Genomic DNA, 21435 nt, shown 5'->3' with positions numbered 1-21435 from the left:
GACTTAATAAAAAGTCCCCATGTGTCTGGTGAATAGTTGAATAAAAGAGTGAACAGGGAAAGGAAGAAAAATATCACTGTGTACTCTATGCATGAACCAAGAAAGCAGTAATATCTTTTGAAAAGATTCTTGAAAAATCTCCATAAAACAGAAGGAATTTTTTCTTGCAAGAGTTTCTTGGAAAAAATGTTACATAATATAAGAAATGAAAACTTTCTAAAATGCCTGCTATACCAAATATTTTGCTTACTTTATTTCATTCTCATCCCATTCCTGGCAGATCACGGTTATCCACATTTAACAAACAAGGAAATTGAAACTCAAAGAGTCTAAGTTTTTTGAGCAAGAACAGAAACTAGTAAGTTACAGAGCCCAGATTGAAAGTCGGCCTATCCAACTCCAAACTCCTTGTGCTTTCTGTGGCGTGCCACTGCCTTTGTACTCTGATGAAGGCAAGACTCCTGAACAATCAGGCAACCACAGCATTTGAGCTAAAAAGGAAGGGGAAATAGAAAATAAAACTCATTGCTGAGAAAACAAGTATTGCCCCTATTTCAAAGTTATATAGACACTATAACTTTGGTTACATGGTTAATGCCACTGTAAATATTAATGAAATGTAAAATATTTATTAGAACAAAGTAATCAATAATGCAATTTTTATGAGTGGGCAATCATAAACAGTATTTTTATTAGCAGTGATAAATTTCTTTTTCTTTATTATTTAAATCCATTAAAGAATGACTGCAGCGCTTGGGAATGCTGGCCTTAAATATGTACTGCTTTTATGTTGTGTGGAAGAAAAAAGTAGCCTCATTATTATTGTTTTTATGCCTCTTATTAGCACTCACGTGTTGATTTTTATATACAACTAGCCACAGATTCCTCCTGCCTTTCCTTGATTTTGCAGGATACTGATCATGCTTCTAGCTTAATAGGACAAACATCATGTATTGCTTTGAATTAGCAGGGAGGGTACCTAGCCCCAAACAAGTCTTCATTTCACTCTGTGCAGCTGTAGGAAGATACTAATTTGTAAACAGTGATAGAAATAACTGCTGGACTACTTAGCAAAGACATTCTAACACAAACAAAAGCTAGTTAATGAGACCATCTTACAGATATAAGGCCCTCAAGTGGCTTTGACCTGACTAGGCTGTTGGGCACTGTGTAGGACTAAATAGTGTAATGTATGTAAAATGTTAGGGAATCCCGATGACTGGTCACTGAAACACTAGTGACTGCCGTTCTTACTGTCATTTCCACTAAGATTATTATTGCCTTCCAGCCTTCATGCCATCACAAACAGTGCGAAAGACACTGCGATTCAGCTACTTCAGGAAGAATTATGGGTCAAGACAGAGTCTCCTCATGTGATTGCAGAAGAGGCCAGAAAACTACCTAGAGAAACAGGTGCACTGCCACTCTTATGCACTGAGGCAGTCCAAAGCTTTCCCATTTTATTCTGAAGTTACCAGTCCCTGATAAACTAGGAGAATCGCTGCTAAACCTTCAGAAACTTGCTTTGGGGAGTGACTGTTCTGAGAAACACAGATTGTTTTCTTGAACCGAAAGTGGATAAGAACCTGTAAGTCAAATAATTTCCAAATGGAGGATCCATGAATCAGGCCTGGCAATAAACTGTTTTCTCTGAAGACAAAGGTTCTTCCATTGGCAGCCATCCAACAAGAGGCTGCTGCCAGGATCACTCCAAAGACGCCGTCCTCAGTCGGTCCCCAGGAGTTCACCCCTACCTGGAAAGTAGGCTTCTGGGCCAGTCAGACTCACTGTTAATGCTTCCTCTATGGGAGTCAAATGGATGAACAGCTTTGACTCGTGTTCAGTCTGATCTGCAGTACATCCTGGCCTTGCATATTTCTATCAAGACTCAAAATTTTATGCCCATTCACATCTCTTTAATAAACAGCTTTTCCAACTCATCTACCCCTCAGCAATTGCTCCCTCCTACTCTCAACTTCTCAGCTCCTACCCTTACTCCTGGACACAGTATTAGACCAAGGGTCGGCACTTGATCCAAGAAAGGTTGTTCAGAGACTTGGGACTGGGAGCCAGGGATTGGCTCAGATAGCTCTGGGAAGGGGGCATGTGGGCTTGGGATGAGGACAGTCTCTTGAGGGCTGTGGGGACCTCCCGAGTTTTCTATGAGTCAGGAAGAGGGTTTGCAAGGAAAAAGAAAGTGGGGAGGGGGGATAAGGATGGAAGACCGGCTCTGCCAGTGATTTTCCCAGTTCCCAGGGGACCTTGCTGCACTTCCTGTTTATGTTTCCATGACATTCCTTTGCATCTTTATAATAAATTCCCTATCCATTTGAACTTCCTTGAAAGTATTTCTGGTCTCAGAAACTCGGAGCTCCCTGCTAAAACACCCCATAGCCACTCTGGCCTCACATTCTGAACTCGTCCTCTCAACCCCGTCTCTGCAGCTGCCTTCTAGCTTAGGGAGTGTCTGGCTGGTAGAAGCTAGGCGGATTGCTGGTGAGAAACGGGATAAAGGCAGACACAGAAACTTGTGAGAAGTCAACAGTGAGTAATCCCAAAGAGAAGATCAAAGTTCTGTCCTGCCCAACACAAGGGGTGGGGCACAGCTGTCGCCTTTGAGACACAGGTTGTCTTTTCTCACTTTAGGTAGGTTTTGGGTGTTTCAGTAACATTTGGAGCAAGACCTGAGGGTCCCTGTAGCTCAGCCCTCTCTCCCTTTTAATATATGGCCAATCCCTATGGTATTTCTATTAACCATTGTAGATAATAAGAAAGTCTTCCCTGAAGAGGATATGAATCACCTGGGAACAGGCAATGTCCCAGAAGGTACCAAAAGAGAATGATTTCAAAATAGAATGGGGGAAATGTGGTTGTTTTTGTTTGTGTGGTTCTTATAACTCTACAGAACTTGGAAATTCAAAGAAAGAGGAAGTGTTGTTCCTTGGAAAGACACCTAGCCTTATAATCAAGGTGCCTATTACTAGGGGGGAAAATGAGTCGTGTGCATAAGCAGAACTATACAATAAGACAGAGAAATACCATTAGGTACAGAGGTGTGAGACTTTGGGAGAAGGGAGCTATTACTTCCATGTGGGAATAAATAAGGACAACCTCATGGTAAAAAAGCAGAACCAAAGGTACAATTTTAGGCAAAACGAGCAGTCTTGGGGTAGATGTTGGTTGGACTGCAGAGCCCTGCCAGGATTACTTGGAGCGCAATGCCTCCCACTGCCACCAGGGGAACCCTCACCTCTTCATCCCGCACCTCATGTCTTTGTGGCTCTCTCTACTCCGGATCTTAGCATCGAATGTCTGAATATAGGTGCTAAGGCTTCCCCAGGAAAATGGGGATTGGCTGTGGCTATTTTTCGGAGGATAGGGAATGTAAGTAGAAAAGAGAAGCTGTGATCTGAGCCCTCAGAGCTGGACACGAAAATAAGCAGTGCGGCTTGCCCCCACAGGCCTTGTAGGCTTCCCCCGGAGCTCCTGTGTGCTTTGAGGCTACATGTCCAATACTGGGAGGGAAGGCCATTGCAGTAGTCAGTGAGCTAATCTGTACATAATTTAGAAGTGACCCTATGGTCGATTTTCAGGTTATTTTCTGGGCTCCCATGTCAGAAGTTTTCCAAATCACATGAAACACAAGAGTTCAGGTCCTCTGAACCCGTCACATGCCACACAATCAGGGTTGACTCTAGGTTAACCGGCTCCCCACCTGTGGTCCAGGACAGGGATCCCATCCCACTTCTGAGCCATTCTTAGGGGTGGGCTGGAGATTTTCCTGTCCCTGATTTTCTTTGGTTCTCAGTCTTGTCTGAGACCCCAGATCTGACTCATGAGGCCAGATGACTTGCATTCCCACATCAGCTGTAAGCCACATGTCTGCCCTGTGTGTCATTGTCCTGGGCTGTGTGGCCTCCACTGGCCCTCCCCACAGTGTTCCTTCTTTATCTCTGGTCTTTGAAGCTTCCCTCCCTTGCTCTTTAATTCAAGCAGATATTTTGAAAATTTTGTAGTTTTTTTTTTTTTTTAAAGCAGTTCTACGCATCACAAACATGCGGGAGTTCCCATGGCAACTGGGGCTACCACTCTGGCTACCAGTCCCCATGAGCTAGTAAACTGAAGAGTTGGGCTTCAGACCTAGATGTTCGGAATCTAAAACCAGGGGTCATTCCTGATCATAAGGACATCTCCTTTAAGGTTAAAAGACTTACCAAAAGTGAACTTTTCACAAAGGGAGAATAAAGGTGAACTCATGGAATTACTAGCCCAATGCTATTACAGGTTAAAATCCATACATTTGCAAAGGTTTTAGCCAACCACAAAGAAGGAAGCTCTGTGGTGGTTGAAGATATTCTTCTGCACTTGGCACTGAAGGCAGCTTGCCTCTCATGTGGCTCTTATATGAACAGCATATTAGCTTTCCTGGTGATTTCTACACTCCTAGCTGTAACAGGAAGGAATCATTGTTTGCAGATGCTACTCTCAGACACATTCGTAGATCATCTTCTCTCATCACTCCTACATCCGCTTGCCTACTAATTCCCAGTGCAAAGCCAACAAGATGAAGTTAAGAGCATTGGTTTTGCTCTAGGAAGTGAAAACATTCTGCAATCTGGCATGACCTGGGGGACAAGCTGAGGAAATATGTAACCACAGATAATCCAAGTAAAAGAAGACTTGCTCCCAGGTGCTACAATCCTCATGTGGGGTGCCATGTTCTTCACACCAAATTTCCATGCAACAGACAGCAAACTCCCATCACAAAAACAGCTATATAGATTATTCAAAGTTCTCATTTCTACTAATGCTACTTTCTATAATGCAACTAATTGAGTATTGATTGAGTATTGACTATACTATAACAACTCAGTTAACTGGCTTGCCTGGAAAATGGAGTGTTTGGTTAAGTGTATTTCCTGTTACTAAATAATTTAGTAGATGAGAACCTGCCTCTGAGATTATCCTTTATGCATGTGTAGATATGTTGATTGACTTGCATCAATAAAGACATAGCAATACAAAAGATGCAGTCATGGGCTGTGACACAAGCTGGGGTTTCCATGAAGGCTGTTCATCTTATCAGCTCTGTGATCTTGGGAAAATTCTTCAACTCCTGAATGTTAGTTCCGTCACTCATAGATTGGGGATAATAAATCTCTTTTCCTAGGATGACTGTGAAGATTTTATTACATCATGGATGAAGAATGCTTGGCATGCATCCCAATGTAAAGTTCACACTCCAACAAGTGGCACCTATTGTTGCTACTCCTGTTATCATTAAACTGACACTGTCTAAGGCCAGGGAGGCTCTTACAGCATGAGAGATCCAGGCAGGCTCAGAGCAACCCACCCCCAATGTCATTTGGAAGAGGTGAGGCTGGAAAAGCAAGGCAGTGATTGGCCTATGGATCTGCACAAGATTGTAAAAACCACCACATCCTGGGCACCCCTGCTGGTAGCTAAGCTTCCACTGCTTGGCTCAGCTTCCTATAACCCTATGGTTCCCTGAAGACAGAGAAGAGAATTCCTTGTCTCTATCAGATGCAAATCCCCAAGAGTTTCAATTGAAGAGCCATTTTTTTTTGTTTTTTGTTTTTTTGTGGCCTGGCTGCCATAACCCAGCAGCTGGAGCCAAGACTGTGCTTCTGTGTCATTGCAGTCCACTAGGCAGAATCATCCATGGAGTCTGCTAAGAGATTTGGAATGCTGTCACTTGGGGAATTCCAGCTGAAGAACTCTGGTGGGGCAGGAAGCAATTCCAGACAGCCATTGATTCTTTAGAAAAGCCACGCCCTCTTTGGCCTCCCTGTCTACCCTTCAGAGCCCTGCTCTGGTTTCCCACACACACAGTGTGTTCCTCTGGGCACTGGTTTCCCAGGAGGCTGGGAAAAAGAGAGATAGGCCTTCCAAGGTTACCAAACTTATCTCTTTTCCTCTGCTACACAAACAGCTTGTGTGAAGGCCACCCAGATTTCTGCAATTAAAGAGGAGCTTGCAGGGAAGGATATGGCCAAGGTTGTTTCATATTCAGCCAAGTTGAGGTTCAAATTGCCTCTGTGGGAGAACTCCCCGGCCATTGCTAATGAAGCAGGCTGAAGGTCCATGCAGGGACTAGCAGCTAGAGTACCAAGGCACTTTTCTTGCTTTGGGCAATGTTTTCAGCTCTGCCAGGGTCTGCTCATGAACCACAAGTTCAAAGTGATTTCAGATTAACAACAGTGATTCAAACAAGGACAATCTAATAAAATCTGGTGACCTACAGCAGTGGTTCTCAGGGTGAGCCCTGGACCAGCAACAATTCTTACCTGGGAAATGGTTAGAAATGCAAATTCTCAGGACCTGCCCCATTCCCATCCACTGACACAGAAATTCTTTGGCAGGTTGGGTTCAGTAAGTGTTGCATAAGCCCTCCAGGTGATTTGTGATGCATATTAATGTTTGAGAACCACTGACTTATAACCCTAGTGGTAAGAATTAAGAAAATCATTCCAGAAGTCTTAAAAAAAAAAAGTCTCACTAAACAGGTAAACTTGTCCCTGTCCTCCTCCACCCTCCCCGCCGCTGAGTGATCTAAGGACAGGCATGTGGAGGTAGGCAGTGGGTCAGACAGAAAAAACACACAGAAGGGACACACCTGGCACTCAGCACCTTCATTTCATGTGCTCATTCACAAATGAAGTACTTTGGTGCCTTAGAGAGGTTTTAGTTTGTCCTCCAGAAATAGTCGTCATTGTGTACAGGATCCTTAACCTGGTGAGGTGAGGACATGACCTGGCACAGGCAAGGAAACAAAAAGGAAAACAGTAACACTAGTGGTTGTGAGGGTTGGAACCAGACCTCAGCAAACAGTCATGGGGTTACAGCTCAGAAACAGAAAAGAGGATAGACAGAGAAGGGAAAAGAAGCAGGAAAAGAGAAAACAGAGGAGCCACCGTTGGAGTTCTAGGAGTTAAAGGACAAACGTGTGAGGCTGACACAAAACACACTTAACACTGGAGTTAGAGGAAAGGTTTATTGTCAGGTGGGGGAAGCCCGACAGAGTTGGGGGAGGGGGAGAGGGGGAGAGTGTAAGAGAGGGGAGCAGAGTTTAAGAGAGAGCGATCAAGAGAGAGAGGCACGTGATCAGGAACAAGTCCTCTTATACCTTTGCCGGGGGCAGGCAGGGAAGTAGGAACAACAAATCCCATTAGGGTGGGGGTGGAGCTGACACCTGTGGCTGGGCCATCTGGTCACCTGGCTTCCAGCAATGGCAGCGGGGGCCAGAACCCAAGATGGTGTTTGGGGCATAGATGGCACCACAAATAAGACTGTGCCATTTTATTTTATTTTTTTTCCTTGACAGGCAGAGTTAGACAGTGAGAGAGAGAGAGAAACAGAGAGAGACAGAGAGAAAGGTCTTCCTTCCGTTGGTTCACCCCCCAAATGGCCACTATGGCTGGCATGCCACGCCAATCCAAAGCCAGGAGCCAGGTGCTTCTCCTGGTCTCCCATGTGGGTACAGGGCCCAAGGACTTGGGCCATCCTCCACTGCACTCCTGGGCCACAGCAGAGAGCTGGCCTGGAAGAGGAGCAACCGGGACAGAATCTGGCGCCCCAACTAGGACTAGAACCCAGGGTGCTGGCACTGCAGGCAGAGGATTAGCCTAGTGAGCCGCGGCGCCGGCAAGACTGTGTCATTTTACTAACAAAATGGACCTCCATATACATGCACCTAAACATCTAAAATATATAAGTAAGGAGCAGCAGTTTAAGTCACCACTTGTGATGACGGCATCCCATAGCATAGCACTGGTTCTAGTCTCAGCTGCTCCACTTCTGATCCAGCTGCTTGCTAGTGCATCTGGGAAGCAGTGGAAGATGGCCCAAGTGTTTGAGCTCCTGACCTGAATGGAGCTTCTGGCTCCTGGATTCAGCCTGGCCCAGCCCTGGCTGTTGTGGACATCTTGGAAGTAAACAAGCAGATGAAAATTCTCTGTCTCTCTCCCTGTCTCCCACTATCTCTGTCACACTGACTTTCAAATCCATCAATAAATCAATATTTTTTAAAGATGTATTTATTTATTTGAAAGGCAGAGTCGCAGAGAGGCAGAGGTAGAGAGAGAGAGAGAGAGAGAGACAGAGACAGAGAGAGACAGAGAGGTCTTCCATACATTGGTTCACTCCCCAGATGGCCACAATGGCTGGAGCTGCGCCAATCCAAAGCCAGGAGCCAGGAGCTTCTTCCAGGTCTCCCATGTGGGTGCAGGGGCCCAAAACCTAGACCATCTGCTACTGCATTCCCAAGCCATAGCAGAGAGCCAGATCAGAAGTGGAGCAACCAGTACTCAAACTAGCACCCATATGGTATGCCAGCACCATAGGCGGTGGCTTTACCCGCTACACCACAGCACTGGTCCATAAATCAATCTTCAAAAACTTAAAGTTTGGGGCCAGCACTGTGGCACAGTGGGTTAAGCTGCCACTCACAGTACCAGCATCCCATATAGAAACTGGTTTGAGTCCTGGCTGCTCCATTTCTGATCCAGCTCCCTGCTAATGTGCCTGGGAAAGCAAGTGAAAGATGGCTCAAGTGCTTGGGGCCCTGCAACCACATGGGAGACCTGGATGAAGCTCCTGGATCCTGGCTTCGGCCTGGCCTGGCCTTGGCTATCATGGCCATTTAGGGAGTGAACCAGCAGATGGAAGTTGTCTCTCTCTCTCTCTCTCTCTCTCTCTCTCTCTCTCTCTTTTCTCTGCCTCTCCCTCTCTATAGCTCTGTCTTTCAAATAAATAAATAACAATAATAAAAATTAAATGCAACTTTGATGATTATGATTATATTCAATGGAATCCATGACATTATCTCCACTGGGAAAGATATTAGAAAAAAAAACCCTAGAATTTGTAAAACAATTTAACATCAGGTGGATAGACTGTTAATTATGTTATATCTTCCTGCCTTGCCAAAAATATCAGTGTAGCAAGTGGAATCCCAGTGCTGGTAAATTTCATCCTTAGGCTCCTCAGAGTTCCAGAATGTAGCCATGGAAGGAGATGTTCACCTGCCCCAGTCTCTGGCTCATGACCTGCTCCCCACCTACTCCCATCCTGGTTCAGCTTCCACTCAGGCGCACGGATACTCCAGCCCATCTGTACCCCCTGCAATCTGCCTCCCTTAACCCTATTCAGATCCAAGAGGAGCAACTCAGCACTCAGGCCAGACCCAGGGAGGATGCCCACACAGGCTCTGGGAATGGGCTCAGGATCTTTGGGCAAGGAATTCTGGGGCCTTTGTTTCTTCCGCATGACCTTAAAGGGGAGCAGACTTAAGAGCTCACAATTCCTCATCCTCCGAATCCTTCAACGAGAAGGGAAGGGAAGGACAATGAGCAGATCCTCTGAAGCCTAGATCCAGCCGGGAGCCATATTGCCCAGTTCCAACGGAAATACCAGAGAGAAATGAGGAGGAAGTTGCCAGGGACTACGGGCAAAGGGGAACTAGGTGATAAAGGCCTAGAAGAAATCTTTCAAAAAGTGGGTTTCACTATTACCCAACCACAAGGGACCTGATATATTCTGGGCCTGAAGTCAACGATTCTGCCTCTGAATTTGCCTCTCCACTGCACAGTGGGGAGAGTGAGCACGTGTGGCCAGAGACACCTAATTTTCCTATCATTTTTCTATCATTTGTCATTCATTATGACTTCTATGCTGCACACTGAAGATTAGGAAGAAAGGAAAGGAAAGGAGAGAAGGAAGGAGAGGGAGGGCACGAGGGAGGCAACGATTCCAGACCCGCAGTTTCTCTGGATGAAACAAAGGAATATGTCACCAGACGAACAACTGGAAAAGCAAGCTTACATGGAAAATTGGTAACTTGATGCAGCATTTGGGGCTTTATGATGTGGGTTGGTTGTTACTTGGCTTAGCTTCTGAAATTACAAAAGTTTCATTTGTGAAGGTTTCTACGGCCAATTGTTTTGATGTAGATTAGTTGAGTCTTGTTGTTTGCTGCTTAGCAGACATGAAATCTGATGCAATTTCGCTGGGAATGTTTCATGTCCTGGGGCTGGGTGGACTGCTCCATTTCAGAGCTGGATGTTCACAGTACTGAGGTGCAGGGCAAACCAGACCACAGCATCTCATCCTTTCAAAATCACTTTGTAAGCATTGTTTCTTGGGAGAAAACAAATACTTTTTAAGGATAAAATCAACAGAAGGAATCACAAAGGAAAAATGAGTAAAAAAATGGAAAAAGTGTAAACCCTCATGGGAACTTGTACAGATGTAAAAAAATGGAAACTACAAGGAAAACTGTTAAAGAGAACTGTGAAATGGGTGTATCCCAAATGTGACAAAGGCAACAACTATTAATACATAAAAGCTTATATGCACATAGTGTAGAGATCACCAATGTTCCAGGTCAAAAGAGAAGCAAAAGAACAGAATAATAACTGGCCACTTACAAAAGAAAAATCACCGTGATGATAAAGTGAAGGTTTATCAGAGAATGTAAGGTACAAATGAGATTATCCTGAGGTGGGCACTGTGGCACAGCAGGTTAAGCCACCACTTGTGACACCAGCATCCCATACTGGAGTGCCAGTTTGAATCCCAGCTGCTCTGCTTAGGATCCAGCTTTTTGCTGATGTGCCTGGGAAGGCAGCAGAAGATGGCCCAAGTTCTTGGATTCCTGTCCAGGGAGACCAGGATGTGGAAGACCAGGATGGAGTTCCTGGCTCCGGGCTACAGACAGTAGCCTGTTGCAGCTATTTGGGAAGTGAATCAGTGGAGGATTCCTCTCTCTCTCTACCTTTCTCTCTCTCTTTCTCTTTCTCTCTCTCTCTCTCTGTCTCATTCTGCCTTTCAAATAAGTCAATTTTTTTTAAAAAAGATGAGTTCCCATTAATTGACCTGATACATCTGGATGCAGATTTACAACTGTGTGGAAAACCTTTAAAAAATGTGCGTGACCTTGATCATGGCGATCTTTTCCTAGAAGTGTGCAAACAAATTGATATAAATATTGAGGCAATCTTTATAGCATCATTGGCAATAGAATGAAAACACAAAGCTAAGTTGTTCCTTCTCCCATCAGAGTCCCCCTTGTGCTCTGTATCTTCTTGGGGATTTCATGAGATCGGTTATTCTCTTTATCTTGTATAACATCTCTCGTTCTCTCTCTCCTCTCTCTACTGGATACACACACACTTGGAATCTCCTAAATGTTTCAGTCCTTTTTAGAGCCTATATTTCAGTCTAACTACCACTCCACTCCTCTGCTTCCCCTTATAAGGAAACTCAGGAGAATTGTCTCCACTTTCTCCCTTTACTTCTTCACCAACCCGAGCCTCCATCAGAGAAAACCCCCCTCTTGCCAAACCCAGTGACCACTCTACTCTCCTGTCCTTAAACCTGCACCCATGTTGCACAGTCAACCACTCCCTTCTCGTTTCTTTCCCTTGGCTTCTGGGACTCAGCAGGTTTTCCTCTTATCTCAGTGGCCACTCCTTAAGGGACTACTTACCACATCTTCCTTCTCAGCCCAACTTTTAAAGAAACAAGCACTTCAGGGTCCAGTTCAGAATGTCGTTTTTGTCCATATTTATTTCCTTCAGTGTTCTCATTCACTCCTATGGTTTTGATGCCGTCTTGCACCAATGATTTCTACATTTGCATCTCAGGCTTGAATCTCTCAGCCTTGACTCATATAGCCAACTGCTTACCCAATATTGACACTTAGATGAGAAGTCTACAAGTCCAGGAAAATGTATGTTATGAAAAAAACATTTAGAGATTTCAATTTCCAAGCACCAAGATAAGGTTATCTTTTAATTCCACTTTCCCACAAGCCTTTCAAAGTCCCCTCATGTTTCAGGCATCTCAAACTTTAAGCATCCACAGAGACCTCTTAATCCTATCTCCCTGTCTCTCTCTCTTTTTTTTTTTTTTTTTTTTTTGACAGGCAGAATGGACAGTGAGAGAGAGAGACAGAGAGAAAGGTCTTCCTTTTCCCGTTGGTTCACCCTCCAATGGCCGCCACGGCTGGCGCGCTGCGGCCGGCGCACCTGCGCTGATCCAATGGCAGGAGCCAGGTGCTTCTCCTGGTCTCCCATGGGGTGCAGGGCCCAAGGACTTGGACCATCCTCCACTGCACTCCTGGGCCACAGCAGAGAGCTGGCCTGGAAGAGGGGCAACCAGGACAGAATCCGGCGCCCCGACCGGGACTAGAACCCAGTGTGCCAGTGCCGCTAGGCAGAGGATTAGTCGATTGAGCCACGGCGCCGGCCTCTCCCTGTCTCTTAAATACAAGGATCTCCTTCTAGCCACCTCTTCTTACATTGCACCACCCTCACAGACAGTTTTAAAATGAGATAATTACATATCATCCTTGACTCTTACCACTGCCTAACCTCACATCCAAATAAACTGGAAGTCTTGCTGGGTACTGTATCCAAAATAAGTTCATATATTTGACCAGTTTCTTCACTGTCATTGCCATCACTTTGGTCCAAGTCAACGCTTCTCCTGCCTTAAGTAAGTCAATGCCTCCTAAATGGTCTCTCTGCCTCTATACTTGTCTTTGTCACTACTCTCCTTTCTTTAAGCAGCATCAGACATTTTAAATGGAAATTGGAACGTGCATGTCCATTTCACTCAGAATATTTTCCAGATCTGTTCAGCTGGTGACTAGCCAATGCATGCTCCATCTTCTGACTGGTGATCTGACTTTCTCACATAGCAACTGCTTCCGTGCTCACTACGGTTCTGTCCAATAGTCCCTTTCTTACTTTCTGGAACACCAATTTGTGTCCACCCATTGGGACTTTCACTGTAGTCAATCACAAGACACTGGATGTAAGCTTCAAAGGCATGAAGTCAGTTTATTTTTTAAATACATTAAGTTCGTTTATTAACATGTACCTTAAACTTGTCAACTAAACTCAAATTCCACATTAGTTAGGAAGTACTTTTGATTAAAATAACAAGGGCATAAATAAAGACTTTTTTTCTCTCATGTAACGTGATGCCTTGAGTAGGTAGCTGGCCTCTATACAGCAACATCCGTTTTCTGGGTGTCTCCTATATTTTCTCTCCTCTATCTTTATTTTCAACCTCAAGGTCATCTCTTTTTTCATTAGTGTTTATTTTTTTTATTTTTATTTTATTTGAGCAACTGATAGAGATCAGGAGAGATCTTCTATTCACTGTTTCATTTGCAAAATTGCCACAGTAGCTGGGGCTGTGCCAAGCAAAAGCCAGGAGCCAGGAATTCTACCTGGGCCTCCCACGTGTGTGGCAGAGACTCAGTCCTTTAGTCACATTGGCCACCTCCCTAGAACATTAGCAGAAATTAGCTGGATTGGAAGTGGAGGCCAAAATGGGACTTGATTCCAGGCACTCCAATATGGAATACGCACATCCCAAGCAGTGCCTCAATCCATTGCACCACAATGCCCACCCCTCTCAAGATCATCTTTTGGACTCTGTGTGGCTGATGCAGTCCAAGTCATCATATCTGAATTCTAGAAAACAGGAGTAAAAATGTAGCAATTCCTTTCGAGGCCAGTGACTTAGGGTCTTTGAAAAGGGGAAATATAAGAAAGAACATCTGGGGCTGGCATTGTGGTCTAGTAGGTAAAGCTGCCATGTGCGATGCCGGCACTCCATATGGCGCTGGTTCAAGACCCAGTTGCTCCATTTCCTGTCTGGCTCCCTGCTAATGTGCCTGGGAAACAGAGGAAAATGGCTCAAGTGCTTGGGCCCCTACTCCCACATGGGAGATCTGGAGGAAGCTCCTGCATCCTGTCTTGGGCCTGGCTCAGCCCTGGCTGTTGCGGCGATTTGGAGTATGAACCAACAGATGAAAGATTCTCTCTCTCTCTCTCTTTCTCTCTCTCTCTCTACCTGTCTCTTCCTCTGTCTATGTAACTCTGAATTTTAAATACATAAATAAATCTTAAAAAAAAGGTTGATCATATTCCTGCGATTTCTCAAATATATTTTTTTTGTAAAAGGAGGAAGGTAAATTGCTAATAAAGAAAATATATTCTCCTCTCTCTCTGTGCCTCTCCTTCTCTCTGTGTGTAACTCTTTCAAGTAAATAAATAAAGGGCGGGGTGGGGGGATGGTGCTGTGGTGTAGGGGGAAGGCCGCCACTTGCAGTGCCAGCATACCATATGAGCACCAGTTCGAGTCCTGGCTGCTCCACTTCTGATCCAACTCTCTGCTGTGGCCTGGGAAGGCAGTAGAGGATGGCCCAAGTCCTTGGGCCCCTGCACCTGTGTAGGAGACTTGGAGGAAGCTCCTGGATCCTGGCTTGGGATTGGCACAGCTCCAGCCGTTGTGGCCACCTGGAGAGTGAACCAGCTGATGGAAGATCTCTCTCTCTCTCTCTCTCTTTCTCTCTGCCTCTCCTTCTCTCTGTGTATAACTATGACTTTCAAGCAAATAAATTAAAAAAAAAATACATTCTCTTTTACCACTAAGGACAAATAAATCTGGAACCAAGGGAAGGCAGAAAGAGAACCAACATTTTTAGCATCTTTATTGTGTGCTTGGCACTTTATCTCCAACATCTCAGAACTTTGCTTTAGGACAGGTGTCTGTCATGGACTGAATCCTGTCCCTAACAAAGTTCCTATTGAAGTCCCACATCCCAACCCCTCAGAATGTGACTACACTTAGACATATGGTCTTTCAATTAAAATGAAATCCTGAAGTGACCCCTAATCCAGTACGACTGGCGTTCTTGTAAGAAGAGGAAATGGTCACAAGGACACACAGAGAGGGAAGGCCATGAGAAGACACGTGGAAGACGTCATCTGTAAGCCAAGGAGAGACGCTCAGGGCAAGCTCAGGGCTCAGGGCACTTTGGCCTTGGCCCCCTAACCCCAAGGACTGTGAGAAAATAAATTTTGGTTGTTTAAGCCACATAGCCATGGTAGTTTCCTATGGCATCGCCAGCAAATTGGCACGGCACCACGTCAATGTCCCATATGAAGAGACTGACATTCCAAGATGGTAACTGACCCGAGACCACAAACCTGGAAGTGCCGGTACCAAGATTTAGTCCAAGTTGAGCCTCAGATCTGTGTGCCCTCTCTATCCTGCCAGGCAGTTCTCTTCCTCACCCATCCCTCCTCTTGAGAGCTGATTTTCTCCAAAGACTAAACAATCTGCCTCCCGATCAGATATTTCGCTGAAAGAGAGAATGCCTGGAAAAGGTGCTGGTCAGGATGGAAAAAAAAATGTTTCAGGTTTCACTTCTGACACCAGTCAAGTGGGATGGCAATGAAAATCACTCGCAAACATGGAGCAATTTCAGAAATATTTTAAACACTTATTATCATCTGTCAACTCAGATGGAAGATAGTCACAAAACAGTTCCCACTTTGTAAAACTCTAACTCTTTAGGAGCTTCAATCTTGGTTCTGACATTGTGTTTATAGATTCTGGTGATCTTAGAGTTGTTGATTCCACATGAATTAGGAAACTATTGCTATCTTTGCTTTCCTTTACACAACACTCTCTGGTTATTTTGTGGCAAGCTGCCTCAATAGATTGACAACATTTGGAAGTAGCTTGTCTTATGGATCAAGCAGATGAACACCTAGAAATCCCCCTAAACTATAAATTAATACCATGTGTACATGCAGGCAGGGCCAGAGGGAGAGCCCAGCCAAGGGTGGCGTAACTCAATGACAACAGCTAATCTGACAAACCGATTGACACAGATGTGTAGATAAAGGATGGTGTCTGATGGAAATAGCACAGTGTCTCAATTGGAAACTAAACCACAAGTTTCAGTCTGAGGTGGCAATTTTTTTACAAAAGACAATTATTTGAAGGGCTGAGTGACACAGAGACAGAGACAGAAAGGGAGATTGATTTTGCATCTGCTGGTTCACTCCCCAAATGCCTGTAACAGCTGGGACTAGGCCAGGCAGAAGCCAAGAGCTGGGGACTCCATCAGGAAGCTGGATTAGAAGTAGAGTAGTGACGACTCAGGCCAGGCACTCCAATATGAAATGTGGGCACCCTAAGTAGTGGCTTAACCCAGTGTGCCACAAGGCTTGCCCTCAAGGTAGTAATTTGTGGCCAAATTTTTGTCTTCGCATCAGTCATAACCCTGATGAAATGACAAGAAAGAAATCGAAATAAGAATGAAATAAAATAAGAAAAGAATGAAAATAAGATGTCAGAAACAGCTGAAAGGCTGAGGTACCAGCTTGTCTGATGGTTCATTCACTCATCCAGTGTTTATGCCGGGAAGACCCTGGACAGAGAACATCTCTCTCTGTCTCTGTGTGATCTCCCCATGAGGTTTTTCCAGCACAGGAACTAGAGGGCAGCTCAGGCTCATGAGATCCATGTATCCAGAAAAGAGAGAGGTGGAGAGGAGACAGGAGAGAGGAGAGACAGACAGGGATAACTAGACGGAAGCCATATTGCCTTTTATGTTCTGGCAAGGGTGTCACGTAGTGTTACTTCTACTATATTCTGTTCTCAAAGGCCAGATCCCGGGCTACAAACTTCTGGGAGAGGATGACATACAACCATTTTGAAAATACAATCTTTCAAGCGTGTGACAGAGAAAATACAACTAAGAGGAAGTGACTGTCACCACTAACAACACTGAAATACAACCTCTAGGTCAGTGGGATGGGGTCTCGAAGGGAGGCAGACTGTAAGTCCAATAGGTCTGGGAAACCCCACATGTGGGGCAGCTCCCCAGGGGATCATCCCACAAAGCCACTTCATGCCGACTGGAGAGCCAGCCAACTGTGAAAGACAGTGCTGCCCTCACCCAGGAAACAAGAAGAGCTGACTGCAAGTTGCCACGGCAGGTGCACAAGGCAATGCTTCTTAAGGAGTAACTTCCTTGCCTCAAGGTTCCTGCTGATCTTGACCTCCTGTGCTTCATGGACAATGGGAACCCTCAGTTTTATTGAATTAGCCTAACTATACATCCTATCTATATCATATATGTAACACATGTACTTATGTATGTTGAGCATCTCCCTAAAGTTTGGGACAAATATCTTCATGAACTTTGATATAATCTACCTTCACAACAGACGTTGGACATGTATAGACATTTCTCTGTAGTTGAGAAGGAAGAAAGGAATCTATGAAATTATATTCATCCTGTAACACTAAATCACAAAGGAAAGGGAGAAGGGAGAAAGGAGAAAAGGGGAGATCATCAGACATAGGAAAGATAAAACTGGGACCAGCACTTGGCACAGTAGTTGAGTCCCTGTTTGAGATGTCTGCATCTCATATCGACATGACCTGGGTTCCAGTTCTAGTTCTTTTCCTGATTCCAGCTTCCTACTGTGTGCACCTTGATGGCTTGAGTACTTGGGTTCCTGCCATCCACATGGGAGACCTGGATTGAGTTCCTGGATCCTGGCTTCAGCTTGGCCCAGCCCCGGCTACTTCAGGCATTTGGAGAGTGAACCCACTCTCTTTGCCTCCTGCCTTTCAAATAAAATAAGTAGATTTTTTAAAAGACAAAAATTACTCAAAACAAAGGACCATTTTTAAGATTCAGAATAAATACTTTGAAAGTTCACGGAAAATATGTCTTGAAAAAAATGTTATATAAATTTCAAAAAATTTTTTGCACCCAAATCAACTTATTTTTTATTTTGCTTTTCCACAATGGTTTTAAAGTCTCCTTGTATAACTTTTTGGCCCCCGAGAAACAAGGAAAACAAAAAATTTGAGCTCTGTAGATGTTAGAGATCTAAGAAGATGGACTCTGAAACTACTAAATATTGCTTTCATGTTAGAAAGAAATAGTGACTAAAGGTACACTTGAGGTTACAGAGATTAAAAAAAGACAAACATTTTTCATTACTCACTAGAAAACTAAAGAGAATTATGCAATGAGCCAACTGGTAAGAAACATAGAGAATCAATCCGGTAAAACATTATTTCCCAGAAAAGAACAGCAATAACATCCCTGACCAAAAAAATCTAGAGAATTCCAATTAAAGGTATGCAAATTATTTGGGGAACAAAAATCCACACATGACATCCTCTGATGAAGTCATAAAATTTCAAATTAAATTTAGAATTTAGAGACTGACAAATGTTTTGGTTTTTAAAATTACATTAAAAATGGACAAAATTAGATGATCAGAATTTCCTGTAATATAAAATCTCACAAGGTGAAACAGTCAAATCCTGACAAAGAAGATATTTTTTCAGGCTCCAAATCCTAACAAATAATTAGAAGAAATAAGGTAACTTGATAATGTGGCTGGTTAAAAAAATAAATCATCAAAAAGTAAAAATCTTTTCCTGTTCTGGACATTTATGCAAACTGAACTCAATTTTTGAAAAATGCCAGCAAATAGGGGGAAATTGAAGAGTTGAGAATCTAGCAAAACAGGGTTTTTGGGTCTAGGCTGTGAGCTGGACAGAGGAAGGTTGGGTGCCACTAACAGGGTAGGAATGATGGGTTCTTTCTAGTGTTTGCCATCTTCACAACGTCACCTTGCTTGGGGAAGGTCAGTGCTAACCACCCTTATTGCCCCAGTGGGCCCAGAACGTGTCAGCCTCAGCCCAGTGCTAGGAATGCCAGTTGGAGGTGATGGGTAGCACCAGAGCAATGCCACAGTCTACCATAGAGGACCCTGGGAAGCACAGGTTCAGATATGGGGCCAGCCCCTAACAAAGACTCCTCACTCACTTCTTGTGTAAGACAAGCAACCAAGGGTGACCACTCATCATTCCCTTACCGATGAGTCCCGAGAACCTGTGAGCTAACGTTTTCTCCACCCAACTTGGCACGTCTGCTTGATTTTACCTGTGGTGCAGAGGTATACCAGGAGCAGCAGAGTGAGGGATGTTTTGCTGTCTACCATCAAGTGCTGCCTCACTGTGTAAAATAGAAAAAATATGCACCATCACACCACACACACACAAGCACACACGTGTGTCACCATTGCCACCACCTTAATACCATCCCTGCCATCATGTCACACCTACGCCACAAATCATACCTACTCCATACACATATACAGCACTGTCATCACTGCTCCACAGCACCCATGCTACACACATGCCACATCAGACATGGCTGAACACTCTGCTCATTGTAAGACCCTACTGTATGCAACCTAAACTAAAGACACTCCCCACATTTTTAAGCCAGAGTTTAACCCAGGGACTGAGCAACATGCACACACATTTGTTAAATAGAATGAAGACAAAGTTTGAGGCATGTGGGTGTTAAGAGAGAAACTGCATTGCCAGGAAGTTGCCATGGCCAGGGCTGTGTTGCTTAGTGAGCAAAGGCTGCCTCTTTCCAGTGTGCAAAGGCTGAGTGCCTTGTAGAATTAATACTCCCCACGCCACACACACTTTTAGAGGCACTCCCCCTCACATCCTGCCATAAATATGTCTGAAGACTGAGCCACCCTTCCCTGCTAATGTGTCTGGCAAGGCACTTGCATTAAGCAATTCCTTGTTAGTGGTTTCTCCAGGATGTCTCCCTCCTCCTGACCCACAGCAGACAGCAGAAGATGGATGCACTTGACCTGGAGAGAAAAGGAGCAAAGCAGGTGATTATCTCACTCTGACATTTGCCTGTGAACTTCTCCCAATTCACAAGAATCTTGGTTAGTTCTGGGTCTCCCCTGGATCCCTGCTAGAAGGTAACCAAGGCAACTATGATGGCTGGGTCCAGAGCCTCCCCAAGGATCTGATCCCCACTCATAGGATCCAAGGGGCAAACTGGAGGAAGCTGTGCTGCAAAGTCGGCCAGATCATTCAGAAGTGATCAGCAGATGGTTGGACCGCTTCCCCGCCATGCCGGGACCTTAGCCAGAATCTGTTGCTCTTGAACAAACTCAAGGAGAGGGAAGGAGGCAGAAGTGGAGGGCGGATGTCATAAGAATCAGCATAGAATTTAATTGAGGTTCCCTTCAGGCATTATTTCTTGGGAGCTCCATTTAAGAGGATAGAGTTTAGAAATATCGAGAACCCCAAATAGTGCTCCAGTTTTGATCCATTTGGCTTAGGCTTCAGTCGGATTTTCCTCAGCTTCATTTTGGGGTGAAGATATCTTCCCAGAAGGGCAGCGCCATGCCCCGGGATCAGGCTCTGAGGGTGTGATCTGTGATGTTCCTGAGGCTGGCTCTTAGAACAAAATCTGGCAGGCACCTGGGTCATGGCCAAGTGAGCAGGGATGCTAAGCAGAGGAGGCCAGGCCTGGGCCTCGGTTCTAGTCCCAGCTCTCCTCTCGCTAGCAGTGAAGACTTGGGCAGAGCATCTGATCTCACTGTGCCTCCACTTCAGATCTAAAAATGGGGATAATAATCTATTCTCACTTCTAGGGTTATTATACAGATTAAATGATATAACACAAGTCAAGTGGTTAGCATGGCCCCTAAGTCACTACAAATAAACACCAGCTTTTAATATCCAATACATATCGATTGAGCATGGCCAGGCTCTGTGGTGGATGCTGGGATACAGCTTGAGTGAAGATAACAAATCCATACCCTCTCCTTGGGTTCCGTTGCCTCCGAGGCCAGGGTGCAGGGAGATCTGGTCGGCCTGGGTCCAGCTGGGATGAGGACATTGCAGGGGTTAGGACCTCCTGCCAAGACAAACTCCAGGACATCTCTGTGCCCTGACTCACTTCCTGTCTGGCTGTTCCTGTTCACTGTTTAACGATGCCACCTGCCCATTTCTCTCCTGCGTCTCCTAGCTCCATTTCTCCCTTTCCATTGGCTGCCAAGTTGAAAAGCTGCTTGCTGCCCTTCACCCGCTGCCTGGCAGGTGGGATATCTTTGTGCTTGGTATCACCAGGAAAGACATACTCATGGGCTCGTGGAAATCTCCCCTCCTCCTTCTCCCTGCCAATTGCACATCAAATGGTAGGGATCTTGCCATACATGAAGATCCAAGTACAAGCTCTGAAGACATTTGCCAATAACTGTTTATCTTAATGATCAAGGACATTTCTAATTCTCAGCTGAATAATTTCAAGGCAATACGACTGCAGAGACCCAAGCACGAGTATGGCTTAGAAGGGTTTCTGATGATCAGAGATTACAGTGGGGCTAAAGGGATGCCCAGCTCCCTGGGGCTCACGGCCACTCCAGCACAAGAACAAGTTCACATGGATGCAGAAGACCGGTAGCAGCCTGGAATCACTCCCTCCCATCCATTCCCTCGGGCACTGCCATCAGGGAGAGGGGACAAGAGGGAAAGACAGCAGAACCTCTTTGGGCAGGAGATGGGGGCAGTGGGGGTGTAGAAGAGGAAGAAATCCCACAGGTGATAGGGAGGTAGAGAATTCCTTTGGTCACAGGGCTGGCCCAGCCATTCTCAAGATCCCACACGACCCCCAAGCCTCTTAGGGATGCGTGTAGATCAGTTCACACTAAGTCAGATTTTGCCTGCGTGCTGAAAATCACCCTACAATAT

The 21435-nt window shown here is 45.0% G+C and overlaps 1 long non-coding RNA gene across 1 annotated transcript in view; it reads right to left on the bottom strand.

Moving 5' to 3' along the window:
* Positions 1–21435, bottom strand: part of LOC108178929 (uncharacterized) — a 62488-nt gene that overhangs the window by 5315 nt on the left and 35738 nt on the right. The gene's annotated exons all lie outside the window — the stretch shown is intronic.

The sequence above is a fragment of the Oryctolagus cuniculus genome, chromosome 14, assembly GCF_964237555.1.
Source record: "Oryctolagus cuniculus chromosome 14, mOryCun1.1, whole genome shotgun sequence".
NCBI lineage: Eukaryota > Metazoa > Chordata > Mammalia > Lagomorpha > Leporidae > Oryctolagus > Oryctolagus cuniculus.
The sequence above is the reverse complement of the archived record's forward strand: the minus strand, read 5'-3'. Positions and strand labels throughout refer to the sequence as shown.